Below are 12,526 nucleotides of genomic sequence, written 5' to 3' on the forward strand. Positions count from 1 at the left end.
GCGCGCGCACAGCGTGTGGTCGCAGCAGCGACGCCAGCAGAGCCAAAGCGTTCGTTGGCGTCAGCAGCATCAAGCTCGTTGTCGTTGACTCTTTGTCGTAGCCAGAGCAGCAGTCAGCACAATTGTTGTTGTCTGAGCAAGCGTCAAGCGGCAATCAAGCCAAGTCAAGACATTGGCAATAGCAGCAGCCAGGCAGCCAGCCAGCCGCTGCTTCATGTAACATATTGTCGTATCAAAGACGAAGTCAAGCACTTCGTCACCTGTTTCAATAATTTAACACTCGTTCTACTTTAACTTGAGCGCAGCTTCACTGTCGCGCGCTCTTTTGTCGCTTTGTCGCCAGCCAAATCGTGCGCTCTTACTCTTTGTGCTGTTGCGCGTTACTGGGTCACTCCTTTGGCCACAGCCTAAACAATAGTTAACTGCTGTTAAATAACAAACTAAAGCGCGCTGCAATAGTTTTCAATAAATTGCAATACACTTAGCATTGCCTAGCATCAGTTCACAGCTTAACAGTGCTGTTAAAAGTCTACAAAAATGTTGCTGCTCTGTTAGCCGTTTAACAGCGAATTATTTCTAGACGTTGCTGCTGCATTGGCAACGACAATGGAAATTCTGCTCTCAACATTTTTTGATGGCCAGCAATAAAAATAGCAAAAGCACAGCAAACTATTGCCTGAGTAGGAGCAGCATGGGATGTGCCAAGTCAAGTCGCGTCATGAACCGTGCTGTACACACTTATTTAATGGCATTTGCGCTCGTAAAATTTCTGGTTGTCTGCGAGAATAATACATAGCTAGGCTGAGGACAAAGTAGAAGAGCCAGCAATTATCTTGGACTTGGCTTTGCTGTTGACTTTAAGCTGGTCAGCGTGGCTATGACATCAGCAGTTGCAGAGCTGAGCTAAGCTTTGAGTAAAATAAAAATGTATATTTTTTAAAGTCAAAGCAATATGCAGCTTGAGCTGGCTTCGCGTTTGTATTTGATGTGGCGAGGCACGTTAATTTCCTGGAATAAACTCATCAACTCCTTGACAACTTGCTGTCTCGCTCTTGCAACTTGTTGTGGCTGCTTTAAGCTTAAAATTTATTACACAACCTTAAAGCTTAAACTTGCACTCAGGGCGCGTGAAATTGGTCGCATGCCTTGAACATATTTTATGACTGCAGTCCAGTGCTCCAAATTGATCAGTTGGGCAAAAATAAAGTAAAATTGCACAAGCTGGTGAACCAGCAAAAAGACAAAGACACAATTTCAATAGCTTATTTCATATATAAACATTCCAGGCACTGCAGCAGCTCGTTGGCCTGCTGCTGGGCCAAAGGCCAAAGATAAAGCATTTATTTTGTATGCTGGCAGCTTGTTGCAATTTTTGAAAACAATATTATTGGTTTTTAAGCGCAGAGTCTATAAATGTTAGAGCCGTGTATCCTTTAAAGTAGTTGTGCGTGCGTGTGTTTGCTTAACAAATGATCAACACTCGATGCTGTTGCGTTTAATCTTGGACTTGAGCCAATGGCCAGGGGCTATTAATCATTTTGGTCATCAAGCATGAAAGCGATTACTCATACATAGATTACTGCCGCCTCTCGTTTCTCGTCCGCTCGTTGCTGCTGTGCCAAGCTAGAGGCTGTCATTGCTTGTCGAGGATTCGCTTTAACAAGCAGCGTCTAATAGGTTGGCAGGCTGGCAAGGCTAAATGGCTAAACAAAGGCGCCGCTGTGTGGGCTTATTTGCTTAAGTGTTATTTCTGTCAGCTTAGTTGCCCGAAATTATGCTACAATATTTCGTTATATTTATCGCATTTGATTGCGCGTATTAACCGAGTGTTTAGTGAACCATATAAAAGGCGTGTGTGTGTATGTGTTTGTTTGACTGTGTCTGTGTGAATTATGTCGAGGAATTAATAAGATAACTTTATATGTATTTATGCATGTGTGTGTGTGTGTGTGTGGAGGGTGGATATGGCTTATAGCTGTCAGCGAATCCGCAAAAAGTTGTTTACTTAACAGTTTTGGCTTAATTTGTTTTTATGGCTGCTCTGACCGCAGCTAGGCTTATTTCTGTGTAAATCAGCACATTTATATATTTTGGCTTACTGCCGGCTAATTTGATTTTGAGCACAAACAAACACACACACACACACACGCGCGCATACACATACACAAGCAGACAAACATACATGAATAACGAATGTTGGCGGCCGCATTTAAATTGAGTCAAAGTTGGAAACATGTTCTGCGAGTTAATTACACTTAGCTAAGCAACAAGAGCAGCCTGGCTGACGGACAGACGGACAGACTGACGAATTGACTGACTGAAGGGCAGTGGCAAGAGAAGAAGGCATGACGAACTCTGTAAATGCAAAACAAATTGGTTTCAAGGCCTCGGCACAAATTCAATTGCTTTAGTCAAAATGCTATTTGCAATTGTTTATTTTAAGTGGAACGAGTGGAACGCACGTGCGCCATCTGTGTCCATATAAATGCTTTTGTTAATGCAACCATGCGTGTGTATGTGTGTGTGTGTGTGGGAGTTGATTGTGGCTAATTAAAAACAAACAATGGCCACATAAGTAGGTTGCATGCAACCACTGCAACTGCAGCAGCAACAACAAGAGGCGAGGGCAATCAAGTCAAAGCCTCATTACACGTTACGCTATTTGAAATCTCGCTCTCTCTCACTCTCTCCCTCTCTCTCTGTCTTTCTCTGCATGTTGGCTTTCTTTCCTTAGACGCTTGCCTTGGACGTGGGCCATGGCTTTTGTTTATGCGGCGCCATAATGAAACAATTAAGTGCAACAAATTAGGTTAGAGCCGCAGTTGCAGCACAATGCGCCATGCAAATGTTGCAAGTGCGACTGAAGACACAAAAGCAGCTGCAAATACAACTACAACTACAACAATAACAACGCCATTGCGATAACAGAACAAAACAGCTCTGAAGAAAGCTGCTGACAGTAAAGCCAGCGCCATTGTTAGTCACAACGATTACGTCTGCATGCTAAAAGCAAGGAGGGGTCAGCGGCTGCTGCTACTGTTGCTGTTGCTGCTGCTGCATAATGCGCAGCCATAGACTAGCAAAACCTTTGTCCATTTAATGCGCCAGACGATGTGTTATCAGTGTCAAGTGCTGCGCCCCTAAAGTAGCACACAGTAGCAAATGCCAGCCCGCTTCCCATCTTGCTGCTGTTGCTGCTGCTGCTGCTGATTTTGTTGTTGTTAACTGGGCTAAGCCTCTGAAATGCTGTGTGCCACATATTGCTGCCAATGGGTGAAATAGAGCGGTAGAGCGCAAGGCACTGCGCTTCAAGTAACTAAACCTGCTTGGTACGCTCAAATTGTTTCTCTGCTCTGCTCTGCTCGTTGCCGAGAGTTTAGTTGCTAGGCAATGTTATGCAAACTTATGCATTGATTACCTCTGCTCTAGTTAGAGAGATGTTAAACAAAGACGCTTTGCTCACACACACACACACACACACAATATGAATTGTGTAATACTATTTGCTGTTGCATTCAACAGATTGACAATTTAGTTGCTCTTTGTATGGAAAATACATTTTTCGCAAAACATTTATTAATTTAATCTGCCAAAATATATGCACACTACCAATTAGCAAATATTCACATACGAATTTATTTATTTAACTGAGTGTGTGTGTGTGTGTGTGTGTGCGTGCGTGCGTGTTCGCATTTCATATGTATGCAAATGTTTAGCTGCCTCTCGCTTGTTTTGACGACTCTTGTGATAACAAAATAAATTTCATACTATATTTTTTGCTTATTTATCTATCTATTTGGCTTTTCTGTTGCATTGCACACACACACACAACACACACACACACATAGTGCTGTTGATTTTGCTCTTATTATGTTTTGCTTTGTATTGCTTTGTTGCCCGAGCTTGGCCACACTCGGTTAGTTGCGTGCAACAGAGCGCATGTTTTCACTAGTACTTTTGTCAACAGCAGCTGTCCCGACTGCGCCGACTGATGAGTGTTGCTGCTGCTGCTGCTGCTGCTGCTGCTGCTGCTGGGTCAGCTGGCATATTGATAGCACGCTATTTAGTTGGGCTTATTCGGCGGCGTTGGCGGTGGCGGTGGCAACTGTTTTGCTCCGACCCCAAACACCTTTGGGTTGTTGTCGCCTGTCGCTGTCGACTGACGTTGTTGTTGATTTTAGAGCTTGTATTGTTGGCTTTACATTTGATGCGCTCATGTGTCATCAGCCGTGAGAGCTAAAGCAAATCATAAAAAGAAAGCCATAACATACACACACACGTCTATGGCGTTATAAAATTACGGCTAAAAGCCATGCACGGCCGGACATGCAGCACTTGAAAAGCCATGCGGCAGCAGCTTAACAAATTTCAATTAAAAGAAAAGCTTTTTTCCTTTTTACTTTTTTTTGTGTGTGTGTGTGTGTGTTTTTTTTTTTGGGCCATGGTCAGCGCTGTTCTGGCCCAAAAGGGTGAGCATGAAAGGCAACATGTGAAAGGCACTGGTCGCATATTTTATTATATTTTGTTTCATTTAATTAAGTAAATGTATTCAATGTTAATACAGCAACTTAACTGATTTATTTGCATTGCCCTCTGCTGTGCTGCTGCTGCTGCTGCTTGTTGTCCCGGCCATTTGCAATTTGGACCAAATTAATTTGGTAAGAAATCACGTAGATAAGCAATTAACATTGTGTTGGCGCCCCTGCCACAATCCTGTTGCGCTGTTGTTTCATTTCACTTACAGGCCACGTACATATGTACATTGGGCATTGGTGCGTCCCTCTATTGTTAAACAGCACGCAGCATCGCTGACAGCTTTCAATTGCAAACAGCAGCAGCAGCAACAGCAAGCGATATCAACATAGATAAACAGTGTGGCAGACAGATACACACTTACTAATCAGTTCATGGACGAAGGTATTTAAGGCATTTAAGCACAAGTTCTGCAAAATTATTACAGCATAAGCAATTAAATAGCATCATCTTATTTTACTTCAATGATTACAATATCTTATTGTTAAACAATACATAAAGAGCAAGTTAGTATTAATAAGCCTCTGCTGCTGAATAATTTGTATTTTAGCTTTGACAAGCTCTGACGAAATCAAATATTATAAACACTAATTGTTAGTATCTGCCTTTTTTAAGTCTGTGTTTAGTTTTACCCAATTCAAATTGAGCGTTACCATTGAAAATGAATTCAGTTCTTGTTAAGTAGAAGACTATTGCGTGTGCTTTGCTTTTATGTTATTTATATCAAAATAATTGCTAATGCAGTTTACAGATTTGATTGCAGACATTTTGCAAAACTTCAAACTTTCATAGTCTGTAATTCAGTGAAATACAAAACTCATCTATACTGATTTCTCTGGGAATGATGAATAGTATTTATATGAGTACCGACATATATGCCTTAAGCAATTATTAAGCGAAGATGTGAACAAAAAACTAAGCAAACAAGACAACTTACTGTGAAATATCAATTTTTGAAAAGCTGCAATTCAGCCAAATGGCGTCCGATTTCAGATTTATGCCTTGTTAGACTTGCATGCATCCAAATTGAACTGCATTTAAATGTTGAATGTTGAGCACAGATCCGCATGGCATGCATATCACAATCATTGCAACGAACTAGCGCCAGCCATATACGAATAGATAATGCTCACTTCCGCATTGAGGTGCTATCCAACCGATTAGCTGCATTATTCGATACAAATAGTGGCAACAGTCTCGGGACTGTACGCGCAACGTAAGCGCTGCAGGATATATCGATTTAAATACTCTTGCCATTGTATGAATGCAACTGTGGCCAAGCAGCCAAGGGGCTTACGCTTTTATATGCTGGCAACTCGCCAAAGCAATTGAAAAGAATTCCTAAGTAGGGTCAAGTGTGAAGCACGTCAATCAATCTTGTCTATAATTAAGCTACATGCTATTTTATTGAATAGATTTTCTTGACCTACTTCAATGCCTGCCGTGAATAGCTGGCTGAATTTAATTGGTGCGTATATTTCAATATCGATAGCGAAACAAGCTAGAAAAAGATAGCAAGGTCTGTGTGTGATCAGCTGCTTATCTGCTTTTACACATGCGCACATACACTCTCTCAGCAGTCAAAGCGCTCTGAGCGAAGCACCGCAGCCGACTTTAGCAAGCAAAACAAAGACAGCAAGAGCAGTGTGAGATCAGATGCTTCTCTGCTTTTACACATGCGCATATACAACAGTCAAATAGGCCGCCAATGTGATTAAATCCTAAATTTAAAATTGCATCTTTTTTTAAGCATAAAACGAGCATAACGCAGTAACTCATTTAATAAACTAATGATTTTAAAGAAAGTTATGGCAAAAATAAATAGGGTTACATCTTTGCAGGCTGTCAGTCAGCGAATTAATTTGAATTTGAATTAATAATCTTGTGTAGATTACATTATTTGCTTGCTAATTTATTTAAAAGTGCCATAAAATACATTAATTTCAAAAAGCATATTTTAAATGTTATCGCTTTAAAATTATAACAATGGCAGCTTTGTCGTATCAACAATTTATTATTTCGTTGCAAGCGTATTTATTGCAAGCTCAATATAATTTTTAACTATTTATGTGTGCATTATTAAAGCTCTATGAATATGCCATGCCATGTGGTTAGCAATTTTTAACGCTTTAACACATTCTAATGTGCTCTGGCTTATTGCCAATTCAATTTTCAGCTATTTTTTGGACTACGCTGATTTGTAATGCGCTTTAGCCTGCCTGGGTATTATTTAATCTATTTGTAAGCTCAAAATTAAATTACATTTAATTTACAAGAGATTTGCTAGTTGTGTGAAAATATTTATAATGCCATGGCAATAAAGGATTGCTGCTAATTACAGATGCATAAACCAAAAATTGCGCACCCTTCTTTTAATGCAGACAATGGCTATGATCGACAGCACTGCGTGCAATTCATTAACAATTTGTAATTGAATTTAAATGCGAGCAAATTCTTTGCTTTTGTTCAAGAGCTCTTAACAATTTGCCGCCAGCGACTGCAGGATATATTCAATTGACTTTAGACACAGCGAGCGCAGAACCTACAAATGATTTGCCCAGTCACGTTTCATTTTACATTTTAGCATATTTTGTAAAATGTTTTAAAATTTAACGAGCTCGCTTGCGCCTAACGCACACATTGAACGAAATTCTGGCAAACTCGTTCTTTAGCGTTTCGTTCGTTCTTTACGAGGTATGATAGCTATGGGACTTTCAGCGGTTGACAATGCCAAACAAACATACAAAAGTATTAAACGTTCGGTTGCAGCACACACACACATTCACACACACACACATATATACAAATACATATTATATTTGGTTATAGACCGATATGGGCTTTGTGCCTTTAAGCGCCATATATATGTATTTTTTTTTTCGTTGGTCCCCCTGTCTCCGGCTTGTTGAATATTTAAGCGCTTTTAAAACATTTGTTACGTTATTTTTTGCTGTATTTGTTGCTGCTGTACTTTGTTGGCGCTAGTCTGTGGTAAAGTCTGCGGCCCAAACTTTTATTGTTTTGGTTATCAACGCTCAGCGCTTTTAAAAAATTCAATTGCGGTCGGAAGTCGTCGCTCTCGCATAAACTGCGACCCCACCACGGGTGTCGGTCGTCCCCCCTTTGGCAGCAATTTACATTTAAATGGCGATAAAAAAGTGATACAAATTTGAAATTCTAGACTAGCGAAACTGCCCCAAAATAAAATAAAGAAACCGGGACCGGACCGCTTTGCCCTAATGACGCTGCTGCTGTTGCTGCTGCTGCTGCCGACGTGTGGCACCGCAGATGCCCAAAGACCCACTGGACCCGCTCTAGCAGGATGAATGCATCTCGCTCTAACAATTTGCGCAAAATGCAAATTTAAATTCTTTTCAATTGTTATTGTTGTTATTGCTATTGTAGCTGCTGCTGCTGCTGCTGCTGTTGTTGTTCTATTTGCACTTTGGCACAAACGCTCGACGCCTTGGCCACACACCAAACAACAGAGAGAAACATACGTTGGCTCTCATTCCTTTTGGGAATACGTATACTCGTTGTCATTGTCATTGTCCTTGCCTTTAGTTTTTTGTTTGTGCTCTGCGTTGTGGTTTCATTTTTATTGCTACAAGATTTTTAAATATTTAATGCTAGCCATTTATTTTGCTCTCTCGCTCTTGCTCTCTCTATCTTTCTCTTTCGGTGTGTGACAGCCTACAAACTTTTTACAAGCCAAAAATAAAATTTTAAGTGAAAAATCAACAAATAATTGCAGCTGCTGCTTTATTTCTTGCAAACTGCTAATATTTTTTTTTTTAACACAAATATTTATTTATAGCAAAGCCAAACTTTGGCTTTCAATGTTGGCCGCGCGTAAATTGTGTGACTTTTTAGATGACATTTTGCCAATTTCCGAAGTGACAAAATCAGATAATTTACAACGCCGTCTATCTTTATCACTGCCATTGCAGCTGGCTGGCTGGCGGGCTGGCTGGCGGGCTGACTGACTGACTGGCCAAACAGCAACAAAGTGGGCGTGCCAGCTGACCCTGGTGAGCGCCATATTTTCGCCAGGCCGATAACCAAGTGCAAATCACTTGGCAACGCTTAGGCTAAAAAAAATACAGACAGACGGAATCTTGCGCCGAAACGGAAAATAATTTTTATATTTGATTTTCTGCTGCATTTACTTTGTCGACTACGCTTTTCTTTCTTTTTTGCCTGCGCATTTTATTTGTCGATTAACAAGTCTTGGCCGAAATTCGTTGACCATTCTTGAAACGCTGCCAAGCCCAGCAATGGACTCACCACTTGGCAACTGTGTAATCTGCTTGCAGTTTGACTGCAAATGAACTTTGGACTGCAGCAAATGCTTTGGTTTGTCTGCATAATTGAAAGCGACTGCTGCTGCTGCGCGCAGAGCCTGCAGTGATTTATGTACTTACAAAATTATTACGTATACGTAATATTAGCTGCCATATTTATTCAGCTAATTGACTTGCGCCACAATGTTGCTTTAACAATTGAATGGAATGCAAGTGACACTTGTTGACCACAAAATATGCCTCAAGTCCAGCTCTCAATTGTCAGCTGCAATTATGTGGCATTATTGTGGGTGCTATTATGTTATTTAGAAGCAAACCGCAGCAGCTCATAGGACGACACACCTTCAACTTACAAGCACTCAAATTTAAAACCATAATGCAAAGCAGACTGCTTGTCACTCTCAGGCTCTGGCTCTGACTCTGACTGCTGCCTCTGCTGACTTCTGACTGCTGCTGCTGCTTGCGGCTCAGTAACCATTGCAGACAACTAGACAATGGCTGCTGCTGCTGGCCGCACATGCAACTGAACCTGCCAGTTGCCGCGCTCTCACTCACTCCTGCTCCTAATACCAGCAGGCGCCAAATTTGACTTTCAACTCTGTGCATCTTGCTGCTGTTCCAGCTACTGCAGCCTTTGTTGACACGACTCTTGCGGCGTTGTCGCAGCTGATGTCGCAGCATATACACCTAGTGTGTGTGTCTGTGTGTGTGTGGGTGTATGTGTAATCCCCCAATATGTGCGACAGCGTGTAAAGTGTGTGCCAACGTGTTAAACTGACGGCATCTGTCATTTAGCATTTCTTTGGCTGCTTTTTATGCGCAATACTTTTTGGCATTTTGGCGTCTGGCTTACACTTTTAGCTTGTCGCCTAATTATGAGCGAATCGAGTAGAGCGAAAAGTAGTTGACACTTTGACATGAGCCTGGCAAGCCGACAGGGCAAAGTTGAATGAAATTGCTGCTGCTATAAAATAGATTGCAAGTCAAAGCTGCTGAATTGTGAATTGACTTTAAGTCGCCCGCCGTAAATAAAACATCAATTATATTCGCTACGCTTGCTAACTGCAAGTTTTGACAATTGTTTTTGTTTTTTGCTTTTGGCACAACTTTCATCAGCAGAGCGCGCCGCTTCCATTTGGCTTTGCAGTTGTTAATTTCTTTTCGCCTATAATCCCAACCAGTGCCGCTGACAATAGCAATGTAACCAGAGCGGAGCGCGCGGACTCGCTGCCAAAGTGTAATGGCATAAAAAATTAATAACCAGTGGAAGTTTTGCAAAGTGACTATCATCAGCCAGCAAGCAGCAGCAGCGGCTGACTGGACTCAAGCTTATGCTGCTGCTGCTGCTGCTGCTGATGTGGGCGGGGGCGTGCTCATCAGCATCAGCATCACAGCATCTATAATTCCTAACTCTCGAACAAACTTGCCCACGCTCTCAGCATGAACTGACAGTTAGCAGAGGCTGCTGCTGCTGCTGCTTCTACAATTCCTTTTGCCTCCGACTGCGTTTTACAATTTGTTAATTACTGCGCAATGAACTTTTGCAGTTGCTTGGGAGTCGATGTGCCGATGGTTGGTGGGTGTGGGTGTGGTGGTGGTGGTGCTTGTGCTTAAGCAAACAGCAGCTGTTATTTCCTGTACAATGTGCAACTGAAGCGGACAAGCATATTCCATGCCCTTCGCTTTTGCTCTCTTCACTTGGTGACAGAGTTTTCATCGCTGCAGCTGGCTGCGCGTTTCTGTTCGTCATCGCGTCGGCCTGTCATCATTGTTGGCTGACGTGATGTTCCAGCGCTGGACAGTTGCCACGCCCCACGTCCATGTGCCCACTCTCAATTGCATGGCCACGCTCTTGTCACTAATGCGGTTTGTTTTCGCAGTTTTTGTTGTACGCTTCGTTATTTTCGGTTTGCCTTTGCTTAGTTTCTCTTTTTTGTTTTAAATTCCATCGCATTTTCTACAATCGCCAATCTGTCCTCAGCAGCGTTGCCATGGCGCAGCAGCAGCGCAAACAATGTGACAACGCGGCCGGGTTGCCAAACCCAAACAAGCTTCAGACCACAGCCCAGCTACGTTCACGTTGCAATTTTTCATTCTCACTCAGACGAGTCCTGGGTCCCGGAGTCCCGTGTCCTGAGTACGGGAGACAAGCCAGCCAGCCAGCCAGCCAGGCGTTGGGCCAGCTCATTCATTACTCTGTGCTTTGGTTCGGTTACGGTGCGGGCCGGCCCGGCTCGAGAGTGCCACATGCCGCATGCCACATGCCTCACGCCTTATTCGCATCGCCTGCAATCGCCGCTTGTATATCATCCATGCGCACGCTTTGCGTCCGTCCGCCTGCCCGTCCGTGTGTCCGCTTGTCGGCGCGCTTCCTTCCGTTTCATTGCCAGGCGCAGCCACAGCCCAGTATCCTTCCGCATGATGACACTGTTTTTGGCGGACGCCAACATAGTCGCCGACGACTGACGCTTGCCCAACGTTGGCCTCATTTAACTTGTAATTACGCTTGAGCAAAAATCAAAGTGGCTCAAGTTGCCCACCAGCCTTCCAGCCTGCCTGCCTGCTATCCTGCCATGCTGTCCGTCTGTCTGTCTGTCTGTCTGCTTGCAGCTTGGTCACTACTGTTGTCGTGTGGCATTCGTAGCTTTTGGCTGGGGCGCGTGTGGGAGTATTGCTGTTCCCCATTGGCAGCCATGACAACCGCAGCAACCATTGCCCTATGTCCTTGCCCACCGCCCCTAACGCTTGTCGTATCTTTCGCGTTTTCTTTTTGGCCGCCAATTTGAGCAGCATAAAATATTTAAAGTCTCGCTTGTCGCTGATTATTACCGCGTACCCTTTTTTCCACCAGCTTCGCTCTCCCTCTCTCTCTCTCTCTCTCTTTCTGTCTCATTCCACTCAGAGTGATTGCGGCGTTCCCAGAGCTTCGCTGCGTTTGCTTCATGGGGACTCGAGTCCCTCGCTTGATGCGTAACTTTAGCTTTCGGTTAAATTTTCGCCAAATTTGCGGCAAGCGGCAACAAAAAACTTCGCGCCTAACCCTTTGCCTTTGTTGTTGTTCTTCTTCTTCTTCTCTTGTTTTACTCTTATTTAATGTACAATTTTTTTTCTTTACTGATTTCCTGTGCGACTTCTACGCGCTTCCGCTTTGGGTCCTTGGCTTTATTTAACGCTGTCCGAAACGATGTTGTGAATTGCTTGGCCCTCGCTTAGTACATAATTTATGACAATACCTGGGCATAAACAGCTTAAATTATGTGGCGAGCCGTGAGGTCTACTCGGCGTTCTAATGTTAAACGCAAACTCGAGTTAAAATACATGTTTTTGTTATTTTAGACAAAACATGTTTGTAATTGCTTAATAAGCAACGAAATGCGCTCGTTTTTGTTAACATAAATTTTGTTATTTTTAATAAAAGGAATTAATAAATAATGTATACTGCAAAAAATATATAAGAAGCTTTTATACTTTAAATAAGCTGAATACGAAATAAAAACAAACGATATGTAGCAAATATTTGTTTTAAATTAATATATAATATATACATAACATATATCAGATATAGACTGATGGTTAGCTAAATATCAAACCAAGTTACGTATGGTCAACTGTTCAGTTGATCTACTTCTCTTATTTCATATGAGAAATGTATCTCAAAGATATTTGATATGCTGGCATTTCGGTTATAA

Source organism: Drosophila busckii, chromosome 3R (genome assembly GCF_011750605.1).
Source record: "Drosophila busckii strain San Diego stock center, stock number 13000-0081.31 chromosome 3R, ASM1175060v1, whole genome shotgun sequence".
Classification (NCBI taxonomy): Eukaryota; Metazoa; Arthropoda; class Insecta; order Diptera; family Drosophilidae; genus Drosophila; species Drosophila busckii.